Consider the following 15,957-nt stretch of genomic DNA (forward strand, 5'->3'; position numbering starts at 1 on the left):
CAGGACTTCATCAAAAAATTCGAGTCCTTGGAGCATGACTCCAAGACGCAAGAGTCGGAGCTTGCGAAGGCCCGTCGGAGCGCACTAGACGCCAAGGTCGAAGCCCAGAAGGCCCTCTAGGAAATTGAGGCGGCCAAGAAGATAGCTGCGGATAAGGCTTTCATGATGCAAAGCAAGCATGTGAAGGAGACTTTCCTTTTACTTACCCGAATTCGGAGCTCTGCAGGGGCATTCGCAGATCTGCCGCGCAGCATCTCTGATGCTGCAGAGTTCTACTGGGATGAGGAGGGGAGCTCGGCGGAGAAGTTTTTTTGGTCCCAGTATATTGGGGCCGAACATCCGATGCCCTTGAGCGACCAGCTAAAGCAACTGGTCGAACTTCACAAGGCGGCCAAACTGGCCATGAAGGACTTCATAGTCCGGTTGTGGCCTGGCAAGCCCCTGCCCAGCAGCTACTTCGGCTTTGTCAAGAGGATGGTGAATGCCTGTCCATGGCTTGAAGTTGTGAAGCCGTCCGTCTTCATTGAGGATGCACGCAGGGCCTTTGCCCGTGCAAAGGTGCACTGGGGGAAGATGGACACCGAGAAGCTGGTGATAGAGGGGCCGCCAAAGGGCAAGGAGCATCGTCACCCCGAACAGTATTATGAAAATTTCATTAAGGGTGGCTGCCTTGTGTTGGATGAATGTACGAAGGATGTGATATTTGAATGAATGTAATCATGTTATCCTATATTATGAAAACCAGTTCATGTGTGCTATGTAGCGCTTGTTAATTTAAAATACTACCTTCTGTGCGGCCGTTTAAAAAATCTTGAGAGTTGGCCAGTCGTCGGCTCCCGCCCCGATGTAACTAGTACTGGGGTGTTCGGGATAAGTATAAACACTCTTTATCCAAGTTTTTGGTCCTTTGAAGGAGGTGTTTAGCGCCACGAATGAGGCAATCGGACTATACGGCTTTATCGCCCTCACTTATCCATAGAAGTCTACAATTTTAAATTTTGGTGAAGCCCCTAGTATCCGGAAAGCCGGACTCGGGGTGCTATACACGCCTAAATCGGACGAGGCCGATTCCTTGCCTGAAGCGGAAAAAATCTTTAAGGATTTGAGACCTCTCCAACAGCGACCATCTCTTGCCTTATCATGATAGTCAGTTTTCGGATTTCTATACTGAGGTGCTCGTCCAGAAGAACCGGGACACAATTGCAGTAGTTCTCCCTGCGCTACAATAGCCGATATAGCGGAACGTAAGGTACCAAAACATGGGAGCCGGGCAAACCCAACTATTGACCCAAGACATGATTCGGAGCTGATGCATATAGTGCTATAAGTTTGGGGTGCCGCACTATCGAAAGTGTTCGGACTTGTCTTGCCAGGTTATGGGGTACTGAAGCCCCTGGCAGACTGGTCGTGCCAACATGCACGGGTATAATAAATAAGCAGTAAAGAAAAAGGGGGTAAATAAACGTAATAGCAAGCTGATGATGTATACTATTTTCCCTTGTTATTCAAATGATACGTCAAAGCGTACATATACAAGTAGTGCAATAAGCAGAATAGGACTGTTTGACACATCCTGACCAGGAGTGGGCAGTATGCGGGTATGTAAACAGGTATAACAATCATTATCGAAGACTACCCGAGGATCGTACGCCAAAGCTTTTCTTGTCCTCCTGGTGTGTCTGTCCTGCTACGTGTCCGATAGCCGGTCTTCCGGAAGAGCCTCCTGAAGATAGGGACCTGAAAGAAAAAGGGGTGCAAAAATGCGTGTGTCTTGGGGCGGTCGAACCGCATTGTGGACCATGTTATGGATGTGCCTCCGCCTATGCCCAGGGTATTTTAAGTGCATAGTTGTGTACGCATGGCACAACTTTCGCCGTTTGACTGGGACTAGGGCAGAAACCGGATTGCTAGTCGAGCTCTAGACGTGATGGGTGATCCTGTTGCGGAGTACTCCAGACTCGCTTGACGGTATCTGGGTTATTGATCGCCGAGTTGGCTGTTTGCCTAAGAAGGCTGCTTTGTACTTCTGCCGCGAGGGCTGCGGTGTGCTCCTCCGTGCGGAGCGAGCGCTCTGTGTTTCCATTAACTGTAATAACCCCGCGAGGTCCCAGCATTTTGAGCTTGAGATATGCATAATGCGGTACCACATTGAATTTGGCAAATGCGGTTCGTCCGAGCAGTGCATGATAGCCACTGCAAAAGGGGATGATGTCGAAGATTAACTCCTCGTTTAGGAAATTTTCCGAAGATCTGAAGACCACTTCCAATGTGATTGAGCCCGTACAACAGGCCTCCACACCGGGTATGACACCTTTGAAGGTGGTTTTTGTGGGCTTGATCCTTGAGGGGTCGATGCCCATTTTGCACACTGTATCCTGATAGAGCAGGTTAAGGCTGTTGCCACCATCCATGAGGACTCGTGTGAGGTGGAATCCCTTAATGATGGGGTCAAGGACCAATGCGGTCGAATCGCCATGACGGATACTGGTAGAATGGTCCCTGCAATCGAAAGTGATCAGACAAGAGGACCATGGGTTGAATTTTGGGGTGAATGGCTCCATCGCATAGATGTCCCTTAGTGCACGCTTCCATTCCTAGTTGGGGATATGGGTTGCGTATATCATATTCACAGTTTTCACCTGGGGAAGGAATTTCTTCCGTCCTCCCGTGTTCAGTGGTCGTGGCTCCTCGTCGTCGTCACTATGAAGCCCCTTTTCCTTGTTCTCGGCATTCAACTTGCCGGCCTGTTTAAAGACCCAACATTCCCTGTTTGTGTGGTTGGCTGGTTTGTCGGGGGTGCCGTGAATTTGACACGAGCGATCGAGAATGCGGTCCAAGCTGGACGAGCCCGGACTATTTCTTTTGAATGACTTTTTCCGTTGTCCGGATTTAAAGCCTCTGAATCCGGCATTGACTGTCGTGTCTTCGGCGTTATCGCCATTATTGCGACGCTTGTGTCTATTCCATCGCGGCTTGCCGATGCTATCCCTGGCGTCTGAATCGCCTGAGTTTTTGGGTGTGATGTTGCTGCGAGCCAGTCAACTGTCCTCGCCCGCGCAGAAGCGGGTCATGAGTGTTGTGAGGGCTATCATGGACTTTGGCTTCTCTTGGCCGAGGTGTCGGGCGAGCCATTCATCGTGGATGTTGTGCTTGAAGGCCGCTAAGGCTTCGGCATCTGGACAGTCGACAATTTGGTTCTTTTTAGTTAGGAACCGAGTCCAGAATTTCCTGGCTGACTCTCCGGGCTGCTGGGTTATGTGACTTAAGTAGTCAGCATCCGGTGGTCGCACGTAAGTGCCCTGGAAGTTGTCGAGGAACGTGTCTTCCAGATCCTCCCAACTACCAATGGAGCTTGCTGGCAGGCTATTAAGCCAATGCCTAGCCGGTCCTTTTAGCTTAAGTGGTAGGTACTTTATGGCATGTAAGTCATCACCGCGGGCCATGTGGATGTGGAGAAGAAAATCTTCGATCCATACCGTGGGGTCTGTTGTGCCATCGTATGATTCGATATTTGGGGGATTAAACCCTTCTGGGAATTCGTGGTCCCTAACTTCATCAGTGAAGCATAGGGGGTGTGTGGCGCCTCTATGTCGGGCTACATCCCGACGTAGTTCAAATGAGTCCAGTCTATTGTATTCGGCCCGGCCAGACTTTGGTTTATTGTATCCGGTGTGACGGTCATCATCACGTCCTGTGGCACGCCCCCGTGATCCATAGATCGATCTTGACTGTCCTGCTTTGTTTTCCAATACTTATCGTAGGTCCTTCGTGTAGCCCCGGGCCTTGGTATTATCATTTGATTGGCGACGAGGTGTAGTCTGGACTTCGGGCTGGTACACCGCTTTGTCGCGGCCATGGGGTAGCCGGTGAGCCGCATCATGCGCTGGTAGCGTGGGCTTTAAAGCCTCCTCCTCGAGTTGAGGTAGCAACCTGCACTTTGGGTAGATTTTGCTAGGGCGCTCGAGTCCGTATTCCTCGGCAGCCAAGACCTCGGTCCATCTATCAGTTAGCAGATCTTGATCAGCTTGAAGCTGTTGCTGCTTTTTCTTCAGACTTTTTGAAGTGGCTATAAGCCGGCGTTTGAAGTGCTCCTGCTCGACGGGATCCTCCGGCACGATGAATTCTTCATCGCCAAGGCTCACTTCATCTTTGATGAGAGGCATGTAATTATCGTCCTGTGATTCTCCATCAGTTGCCTGCTCTTCAGGGCTAGCTTGCCCATCCTCTTGCTCGGCCTGCTCGAAGCCTGGCTGGGCAGGATTGTCTTCATCTTCGGCGCCATTCGGATTGTTATCTCTTGTGTCGGTACCACTATTTTTGCAATGGCGGGGCTTGGAGCGGCGCCGATGACGCCGGTGTCTTGATTGCTTCCCCAAGGGGTTATCTTTCGTTGCCTCATTTCCATTGTTTTCTTTAGGGGGGTCCACCATATAAATATCATATGATGAGGTGGCTGTCCAGCGCCCTATAGGCGGTGGTTCCTGTTCTTCTCCTGCATCATCGTCCATACCGTCGATGTCTTCGGAGTCGAAGTCAAGCACGTCGGTTAAGTCATCGACAGTGGCTATAAAGTGGGTGGTGGGTGGGGGACGAATTTCTTCATCGTCCGCCTCCCACTCGAGTCGGACATAGTTCGGCCAAGAATCTCCTTACAAGGACAGAGACCTTAATGAGTACAGCACATCACCCAAGGGTGAGTGGTGGAAAATATCCACGGCGGTGAACTCCATGACGGGTGCCCAATCTGATTCGATAGGCACGGACGCACGCGGTTCGGATCCTACAGCCGAAGATGAGTCCGGGGGTCCGATGACGCCACTCTCATAGGAGGTGGGATCAGTGTTCGGCTCCGACGCTGATGAGTGTGCAGCCTCCGTGGCGGGGTCCATCCACCCGTCCTTGGAAGACACGATCTGCTCTAGATTGATTCCCGGTGCCAACGCGGGTGCGATCTCCCGAATATTGTCCGACGGCAGATCAAAGTCATGTCCGTCGTGACTGTTCGGCGCACCAGTCATGGGCTCGAATCCGTCGAAGATCAAGTCTCCATGAATGTCGGCAGTATAGTTTAATCTTCCAAACCTGGCCTGATGGCCAGGGGCGTAGCAATCGATCTGCTCCAGATGGCCAAGTGAGTTGGCCCGCAGTACGAAGCCACCGAATACGAAGATCTGTCCAGGAAGGAAAACCTCCCCCTGGACCACATTGTTGAAGATGATCGATGGAGCCATCAAGCCTTATCGCGAAGACACAGGGGAACTCTCAATGAAAGCACCAATGCCGGTGTAAAAACCGGCAGATCTCGGGTAGGGGGTCCCGAAATGTGCGTCTAAGGCTAATGGTAACAGGAGGCAGGGGACACGATGTTTTACCCAGGTTCGGGCCCTCTCGATGGAGGTAATACCCTACTTCCCTCTTGATTGATCTTGATGATACGAGTATTACAAGAGTTGATCTACCACGAGATCATAGAGGCTAAACCCTAGAAGCTAGCCTATGATTATGATTGTTGTTATCCTATGGACTAAACCCTCCGATTTATATAGACACCGGAGGGGCTAGGGTTACACAGAGTCGGTTACAGAGAAGGAAATCTACATATTCGAATATCCAAGCTTCCCTTCCACGCCAAGGAGAGTCCCATCTAGACACGGGACGAAGTCTTCAATCTTGTATCTTCATAGTCCAACAGTCCGGCCAAAGTATATAGTCCGGCTGCTGAGGACCCCCTACCCGAGATCCGCCGGTTTTGACATCGACACCAACAACGACCATTTTGAAGGGGGAAAACTAGTACAAGCTATCCTGACTAAAGTCGGTCTTCGACTGCCAAAGGCACTGGCGATGACGCTGTCTTGGGCTCCACGATGATCTCGGTCATGCCATCCTGTTGGTCTTGGTCTCGTTGCACTGATATAGAAACCTTTGCTTGATGCCTCGGTACTCCGCGCCTGCACTTGCCCCCTTTGAACCAAAGAGGAAACAAGGACACTGCGCTGGCTGGCGCCCGCCTGGTCTTGATCGTCATGGCTTACGTTACGAGCACCTCACGAGTAGGTGCTCCTTGCCTTGATCTCTCTGCCTCCTCGCGAGCCTGCCTGGTGAGGCAGCCACTGAGGAAGCCTTGCCTCGTCCGCCCCGCGAGGCTTGGCCCCTTGCGAGGGTCTTGAACTTGGGTTTATGGAGATGGGTCGTACTGGGCCACTGCTTGAGCCACGCCACAGGCCGCAGGCAGGCAAGTCTGGGGACCCCCATTCCCAAAACACCGACAGTAGCCCCCGGGCCCAAGGCGCACTCGGACTTGGCTTAGCAGCGAAGCCAAAGGGCAAGTGCAGAGCGTCGCGGGCCCCAACAGCCTGCGTCCTTGGTCGCCGCGTGGTGGTTGATTGGACGTGGGCGTCTCCGCTTCCCCACGCTCCTCCAATATCTGCCTAGCTAGGCGGCCACGAAGCTCTACACAGTTATTTACTCCTAGCTACCCGCGTGCTTCCTGTTCCCCTTTCTTCCTTGAACCTCTGCTTCCGCTTCCAATCTGACTTGAGCTCTGACCCCTCCATCGCTATGGTGCCAACTAGCAAAAAGAAGGGGAAGAAGCACGTGTCCTCATCCAGCTCGTCTCCGGCAATCGAGCCCACCGCCAGCCGGTCGCTGGTGCTCAATCTGGAGGCCTTGGAGAATATCCGCCCCGCGCTCGCCTCCAGCTTCAACGAGTGCGGAAGGACGACGGTTTGGCCTGCGTCCCATGCCTCTATGAACAGGATTGTCACAGAGGTTTGATTCTCCATTGACGCCCTGTGGGCTGGCCTGGTTCCCCCTTTCTCTACTTTCTTCAATGTGGTGCTTTCCCACTACCAGATCCATATGATGCATCCTGATCCTCAATCCATTACCCTTCTTGTTGTCTTCGCCTTTGTCTGCGAAGCCATGGTGGGCATTGCCCCTTTCGTTGCCCTCTTGCGTCACTTCTTCTCCTTGCGCCTGATCGACCCATTGCAGTGCTCGGGGTGCATAAGCTTCCAGGCCATGGCAGAGGCAGCCGCCTCGGGGATTGATTTTAGCCTCTCACCTTCTATGAATGGGTTCCGGACGCGGTGGTTGTATGTGGATGGCGGAGTGCTCAGCCCCCTGCTCTCGCATCCAACATTGCCTGTTGTCCCCAATCCAAGAAGGGGCCACGAGAGGCTCGTGAGCCCCCAGATTTCCTTCGTCTGGTGTCAGCTAGGGAGGTTGAGAGCGCTCGGCATGACTGCGCCCCAAGTGGTGAAGGAGTTCCTCCAGTGTCGCGTTGCTCCTCTTCAACGCCATTCTCGACCGATGTGGGCCCTGACTGGGCATCAGGACTGCATGAGGCTCCAGGATACAGAGATGGCGCCTGCAATGCTGAGGAAGGTGCTGGAGGTCTTGACAGGCGACCCCTCGCTGGGCAATATCCGGCATGGGGGCAGCCTCCTATATCTCTGCTCGGGCGGAGCCGAGTGCTACGTCTTGAGCTAGCGTTGGTTTTCCCCGAAGAGGAGAGGGTGATGCAACAAGTGTAGCGTAAGTATTTCCCTCTGTTTTAAGAACCAAGGTATCAATCCAGTAGGAGGCTCCTCAAAAGTCCCACGCACCAACACAAACAAACTGAGAACTCACAACCAACGCAATAAAGGGGTTGTCAATCCCTTCACGGCCACTTGCAAAAGTGAGATCTAATAGAGATAGTAATATATTTTTGGTATTTTGTAATATAGATGCAAAAAGTAAAGATGCAAATAAAAGTAGATTGAAAGCAAATATGAAAAGAGATAGACCCGGGGGCCATAGGTTTCGCTAGAGGCTTCTCTCAAGATAGCATAAGTATTACGGTAGGTGAAGAAATTACTGTCGAGCAATTGATAGAAAAGCGCATAGTTATAAGATTATCTAGGCATGATCATGTATATAGGCATCACGTCCATAACAAGTAGACCGACTCCTGCCTGCATCTACTACTATTACTCCACACATCGACCGACTCCTGCCTGCATCTAGAGTATTAAGTTCATAAGAACAGAGTAACGCTTTAAGCAAGATGACATGATGTAGAGGGATAAACTCAAGCAATATGATATAAACCCCATCTTGTTATCCTCGCTGGCAACAATACAGTACATGTCTTGCAACCCTTTCTGTCACTGGGTAAGAACACCGCAAGATTGAACCCAAAGCTAAGCACTTCTCCCATGGCAAGAAAGACCAATCTAGTAGGCCAAACCAAAATGATAATTCAAAGAGTCTTGCAAAGATAACTCAATCATACATAAAAGAATTCAAAGAAGATTCAAATATTATTCATAGATAAACTTGACCATAAACCCACAATTCATCAGATCTCGACAAACACACCGCAAAAAGAGATTACATCAACGAGATCTCCACAAGAGAGGGGGAGAACATTGTATTGAGATCCAAAAAGGGAGAAGAAGCCATCTAGCTAATAACTATGGACCCGTAGGTTTGTGGTAAACTACTCACAACTCATCGGAGGGGCAAGGATGTTGATTTAGAAGCCCTCCGTGGTTGATTCCCCCTCCGGCAGAGTGCCGGAGAAGGCCTCAAAATGATATGTCGTGGATACAGAAGGTTACGGCGGTGGAAATTGTGTTTGGTGGTGCTCCTGGATGTTTTCGGGGTACGTAGGTATATATAGGAGGAAGAAGTACGTCGGTGGCCGCCCAAGGGGCCCATGAGACAGGGGCGCGCCCTACAGGGGGGTCGCGGCCCCCTATCCTGTGGGGTCCTCAGGAGTTTCTTGACTTGCACTCCAAGCTCTCCGGATCACGTTCGTTCCAAAAATCACACTCCCGGAAGTTTCATTCCGTTTGGACTCCGTTTGATATTCCTTTTCTTCGAAATACTGAAATAGGCAAAAAAATAGCAATATGGGTTGGGCCTTCGGTTAGTAGGTTAGTCCCAAAAATGATATAAATGTGTAAAATAAAGCCCATTAACATCCAAAAGGGGTAATATAATAGCATGGAACAATCAAAAATTATGGATACGTTGGAGACGTATCAAGCATCCCCAAGCTTAATTCCTGCTCGTCCTCGAGTAGGTAAATGATAAAAAGAGAATTTTTGAAGTGGAATGCTACCTAGCATAATTCATAAAGTAATTTTCTTTATTGTGGCATGAATATTCAGATGTTCAGATCCAAATGATTCAAAATAAAAGTCATGGCTTACGTCACGAGCACCTCGTGAGGTACTCCTTGCCTTGATCTCTCCGCCTTCTCGCGAGCCTGCCTGGTGAGGTCGCCCCTGAGGAAGCCTTGCGTCGTCCGCCCCATGATGCTTGGCCCCTCGCGAGGGTCTTGAACTGGGGTTGATGGATACGGGCCGTACTGGGCCACTGCTTGAGCCACGCCGGAGGCTGCAGGCAGGCAAGCCTGGGGACCCCATTCCCAGAACACCGACACCTCTGTAACAGAGGAGGCCATCCACTTGCCTTGCGCTCCAGATCCGGACATGACTAGGAGTGTTTGGCGGTGATGGAAAGGATTGAGACTTGGGCGCTGGAGCTCGAACGGTGGATAGGCTAAGGAGGAAGAAGGCGTGGGGTAAAAAGATGGATCTTTGTCTTCTTACAAAGGCAGTGGATATCAAGCGTCCCCTCTAGAGCCTTAATTATCGCCTATTCCCAAGGGGACGTGTGAATGGCACGTTTGGATTACCCAAACTCTTGTTAGTGAGAATCCCGTGATAAGGGGACACAATCTCTGCTTTGACAAGACATGTCAATGGTCGTGCCTCGAAATGCGAAACGGGGTTGTAAAACGGTTCAAAATGCTGACAAGGCCAGGATATAACGCCTCGCCGGAAAAATCGCCTATGGACGTGACTTATTTCGTTTAGAATATATTTGCCCTTACAGCTTATGGTTGTAATTGCTTAATAAAGCTGGATATAGCTGTTTGCGTGGAGCACTGCGTTGGAGTATTCGGAGAAGGAACCTACCTGGCAATGCCGAAGACAATCTGCACGTCGAATACATTTTCATTGAAGCCCGGTTCAGGGGCTACTAAGGGAGTGCTGGACTATGGGGTCTTCGGGGAACCGACCTATGTGACATGGGCCGGATTGATGGGCCGTGAAGATACAAGATAGAAGGATCTCCTTTGAAGGAAATATGCCCTAGAGGCAATAATAAAGTTATTATTTATTTCCTTAATTCATGATAAATGTTTATTATTCATGCTAGAATTGTATTAACCGGAAGCTTAGTACATGTGTGAATACATAGACAAAATCTATATTCCCTAGTATGCCTCTACTTGACTAGCTCGTTAATCAAATATGGTCACGTTTCCTAACCATAGACATGTGTTGTCATTTGATGAACGAGATCACATCATTAGGAGAATGATGTGATGGACATGACCTATTCGTTAGCTTCGAATTATGATCGTGTTAGTTTCATTGCTATTGCTGTCTTCATGACTTATACAAGTTCCTTAGACTATGAGATTATGCAACTCCCGAATACCAGAGGAACACTTTGTGTGCTACCAAATGTCACAATGTAAAAGGTTGATTATAAAGGTGCTCTACAGGTGTCTCCAAAGGTGTTTGTTTGGTTGGCATAGATCGATATTAGGATTTGTCACTCCGTGTTTCGGAGAGGTATCTCTGGGCCCTCTCGGTAATACTCATCATGATAAGCCTTGCAAGCATTGTGACTAATGAGTTAGTTGTGGGATGAAGTATTACAAAATGAGTAAAGAGACTTGCAGGTAACGAGATTGAACTAGGTATTGAGATACCGACGAGCGAATTTCGGGAAAGTAACATACCGATGACAAAGGGAACAACGTATGTTGTTGATACGTCTCCAACGTATCTACAATTTTTTATTGTTCCATGCTATTATATTATCCATCTAGGATGTTTTATATGCATTTATATGCTATTTCATATGATTTTTGGGACTAACCTGTTAACCTAGAGCCCAGTCCCAATTTCTGTTTTATCCTTGTTTTTGAGTATCGCAGAAAAGGAATACCAAACGGAGTCCAATTGACATGCCAATTTTTGATGTTTTTATGGACCAAAAGAAGCCCCCGAAGTAAAAGAGTTGGGCCAGAAGAGTTCCGGCCTGTCCACGAGGGTGGGGGGTGCGCCCTACCCCTTGGGCATGGGCCCCTATCTCGTGGACGACTCGGAGACCCCCTGATGTGAGACCTACGCCAAAAAATCCTATAAATACAGAAACCTCCAGAAAATAACCAAAATCGGGAGTTCTGTCGCCGCAAGCCTCTGTAGCCACGAAAAACCAATCGAGACCCTATTCCGGCACCCTGCCGGAGGAGGGAACCCATCACCGGTGGCCATCTTCATCATCCCGGCGCTCTCGATGATGAGGAGGGAGTAGTTCACCCACGAGGCTGAGGGTATGTACCAGTAGCTATGTGTTTGATCTCTCTCTTTCTCGTGTTCTTGATTTGGCACGATCTTGATGTACCGCGAGCTTTGCTATTATAGTTGGATCTTATGATGTTTCTCCCCCTCTACTCTCTTGTAATGGATTGAGTTTTCCCTTTGATGTTATCTTATCGGATTGAGTCTTTAAGGATTTGAGAACACTTGATGTATGTCTTGCATGTGTTTATCTATGGTGACAATGGGATATTCACGTGATCTACTTGATGTATGTTTTGGTGATCAACTTGTGTGTTCATTGACCTTGTGAACTTATGCATAGGGGTTGGCACACGTTTTCGTCTTGACTTTTCAGTAGAAACTTTGGGGCACTCTTTGAAGTACTTTGTGTTGGTTGAATAGATGAATATGAGATTGTGTGATGCATATCGTATAATCATACCCATGGATACTTGAGGTGACATTGGAGTATCTAGGTGACATTAGGGTTTTGGTTGATTTGTGTCTTAAGGTGTTATTCTAGTACGAACTCTAGGGCTGTTGGTGACACTTATAGGAATAGCCCAATGGATTGATCGGAAAGAATAAATTTGAGGTGGTTTTGTACCCTACAATAATCTCTTCGTTTGTTCTCCTCTATTAGTGACTTTGGAGTGACTCTTTGTTGCATGTTGAGGGATAGTTATATGATCTAATTATGTTATCATTGTTGAGAGAACTTGCACTAGTGAAAGTTTGAACCCTAGGCCTTGTTTCGAAGCATTGCAATACCGTTTCCGCTCACTTTTACCGCTTGCTACCTTGCTGTTTTTATATTTTCAGATTACAAAAACCTATATCTACCATCCATATTGCACTTGTATCACCATCTCTTCACCGAACTAGTGCACCTATACAAGTTACCATTGTATTGGGTGTGTTGGGGACACAAGAGACTCTTTGCTATTTGATTGTAGGGTTGTTTGAGAGAGACCATCTTCATCCTACGCCTCCCACAGATTGATAAACCTTAGGTCATCCACTTGAGGGAAATTTGCTACTGTCCTACAAACCTCCACGACAAAACAAATACACTCCATGATGATACGTGTTTGTCACAGTAGGTCATGTTTTTTGTCATGCATGTACATCCATGACGATTTTATGACAGAATCAAGATACTCATACCTGTGCTGTCGTATAAGTGTTCCATGACATTACCAAAATTATCATCACGGAATGTCCACTTCCATGATGATAAATCGCGCATCACAGAAGTGCTTTCGTCAAGGGTGACCGACACGTGGCATCCACCGTAACGGAACACCGTTAAGCTATCGGGTCCGGTTTTGGATCCGATAACCCATTAACAGCCCCGACCAATGGGGATTTTCCACGTGGAAAATCATCATTGGCTGGAGGAAACACGTGTCGGCTCACTGTTGGGACAGATGTCATCCACTCATTGGACCCAAGGCGCCTATGATACGTCGACATGTGGCACGGCCCAACAGAGGCCCATTCTTGTGAAAAGGCCGGCACGTTTGACTTGGTCAAAAGGTGGCGGGCCGGCCCATGGAAAGCCTGTTAACGGCATGTTTGCATATAGCCCATTTACAACCCGCTAACCCAGTGCCCATTATGACCTCTCCGAATTAGGCCTAGTAGCGTCATCTGGGCCGTCCAATATGATTCCAGCCCATTTTAACTTCCGGCCCATGTATGGCCCATGATGTCTTTCGGCCCATATGAGGCTCTTTGTAACTCTTGGCCCATTAACGACCCGTGGTGAAACTGGCCCGTAATGAACAGTGTATCACTTTATACCCATTAACGGCCCATTATTCCATTGGGCCGTTTCCAGCCAAGTTATCTTTCGTCCTTCTCAGGGCCCATTTATTCTTGGTCTCATTTCCAGCATTCGGTTACTTATGGCCCGTTACTGTCATTTTCTGCTTGTGGGCCATATTCAACCTGTCGTTACAGTCGGGCCATTTGTGGCCCGTTAATACGTTGGGCCGATGTCATGTCAAAAAAAAACGTTGGGATGTTTTCATAGAGTTATCAAATATGGCCTATATAACAACCCGTTATGGTCCACGAATAGTATGGCCCATGATTGGCGAAATGATGATATGCCTCGTAGAAGGCCAATGGATCCTACGGCCCATAAAATGCCCATAGATCATACGGCCGGTAGAAGGCCCATGGATCGTATGGCCCATAGAAAGCCCATGGATCCTACGGCCCGTAGAAGGCCCATGGATCCTACGGCCCGTATAGAAGGCCAATGGATCCTACGGCCCGTAGAAGGCGCATGGATCATACGGCCCTCAGGAGGCCCATGGTTACAACAGTCCATGTGTTGCCATGATTATTTTGGCCTAGTTACCAAAAATAGGTTATTGTGGCCACTAGAAAAACATAGAAAAAGAACTGCAGTGACTACAAGCAAACAACTAAACAAGACAATAAGGAAATAAATAAGCAAGCAATTAACGCTAGCCTATGACCGCTATTACACATATTACATCCACTGGGCATCAAAGTTCGCCACCAGTGCAAATATAGGAACAAAGCAACATATTACATACACTGGCTGTCAAAATCGGTCACCAGTGCAAATAAACGCGGCAACAAAACAAGAGCATAACTGAAACAACTTCAGAAGAGCTCACGAAACGTTATCCTGAGTATCCACCATGCTGGCAATAAGCTTAGCAAGCTTATTAGCTTTGTCCTGTTTGGCGCTAAAATCCTCCAACGCTTGCTGTTGCACCAGAAAGTATGCATCTGAATGCTCCCGGGACTTCCACAGTCCTTCCGCTTCTTGTCGCAGCACAGCTGATCGATGTCTTTCAGCTTGTAGTTGAGACTCAAGAAACCGAACTGATTCAGACGGTGAGTTTGAATAGCTTGTGTAGGCGGTAGTGGTCAGTAACTCGAACACTAAACCAAGACAGGACTTTGGGGTTGTCCCACTGTCTTCAAGATAGTCTTCCTTAGCTGTTTTATTAGCTTTGTTGGAGACCAACAAGGATGTGTCACTATCCTGAACATTATCTTCATTAATTCCTTTACCATTGCTTAATAAGGCACTCTTCCCCAATATTCTGTCAGCTTTCTAAAAGAAGAAACAAGCAGACACATAACAACTTTAGCATGTACTAGTATATGAAACTCGTTTCGGTGAACCAGTTCATTAGTAAGGTGGACAGGATTAAACTACCAAGTATTCTATTGCCAAGTACTAGTACATAATAAAAGCATCAAACAAACATATATCTATGTCCTATGGTCACTTCATTGTCTTGCCAAATCAAAATAGAGACACGGTTCAAATCATATCAGTTCAAGACAAAGCAGCAGTGAATGAATACAAAGCATGGGAAACTACATGGCACAACAAGATTTCAGATGGGTACCACGGGTCTACATGTACAACAACACTATTGGCTCTGTTGTGATGCTAGTAATGTGCATGATATGAGAAGTCAACTCTATACACAATTAAAATTGAAATCAACAAAGCTACCAATAAGAGCAAACTTGTTAAAGAAACATGCGTGAACATACCTGCTGTGCCATTGGATTTCGATTGGATCCTTCAATTTAAAAATAAGTTTGTATGAGTAAATACAGTGATACAAGAGCAAAGCAGTATGCACGATAGCAATCATAGTTAAAAAATGCGCGCCTAAGCGAGCGCTTAAGCGCACCTAGGCTCTAGGCGTTGGCAAAATGCATTGCGCATAACTACGCTTAATCTGTGCATAACTGCGCATAAGCATGCGCTTTGGTCAGTAAAGTGCAAGACGGTGGCAAAACGCACAATTAATGCATAACGCTTTTTTGAACTATGATAGTAATGGAATCTTAAATTAGAACAGTTATTGTTCAGGTTTAGGCATTTGTTCTACATGAACAGAGTACAGTAAGATACAAGAATATAGTACTTAAAATAGAAAATGAGCTCATAGACCTTACCACTTTCTTGGTTCGGGACCAGTACAGAACAAGGCGTTCCCAGTCATCGTCTAGTAAATGTGTCTCAGGAGAACGTAAGGGAATTTGATGAGTTTCTTTGCTGGTGAAGTATGTTTTCTTCAGGTAATTCTGATACTGCCACCAAGCATTCTTGAAGATAGCAGAGGTATTAGCACAGGTTACCTCATCCTGAGTTTCCAAATCGTTCCTTCTCTATAGAGAAAAATGGAAAAATTTGTTGTATTATAACCATCATGGAGGTAGGATGTATGGGACAAAGCAAAGTAATTGCCATGAATAACATACTTACACATAACTCTTGGACAAACACCTGCAACTGGCATTTTCCTTCATCTTCAGTATAATATTTCCAACATGGGAAGATACGCACATACGATTTAACAACATCAAATGCGATATATGCTAAACTATGACTAGCTGGTTGTGCTTCCTCCGCAGGAATAGGCGTACTAACTGGTGGAGTTGGGTTCGCTATGGTAGTACTGGCCCTTTGGGCACTGGAGTTGCCTTACTAACTACTCTTGTTTGGGAGCTCTGTGGTGGAGATGGTGTTGTGTCAACATGAACTGGG

This window comes from Triticum dicoccoides, chromosome 6B, assembly GCF_002162155.2.
Source record: "Triticum dicoccoides isolate Atlit2015 ecotype Zavitan chromosome 6B, WEW_v2.0, whole genome shotgun sequence".
Classification (NCBI taxonomy): Eukaryota; Viridiplantae; Streptophyta; class Magnoliopsida; order Poales; family Poaceae; genus Triticum; species Triticum dicoccoides.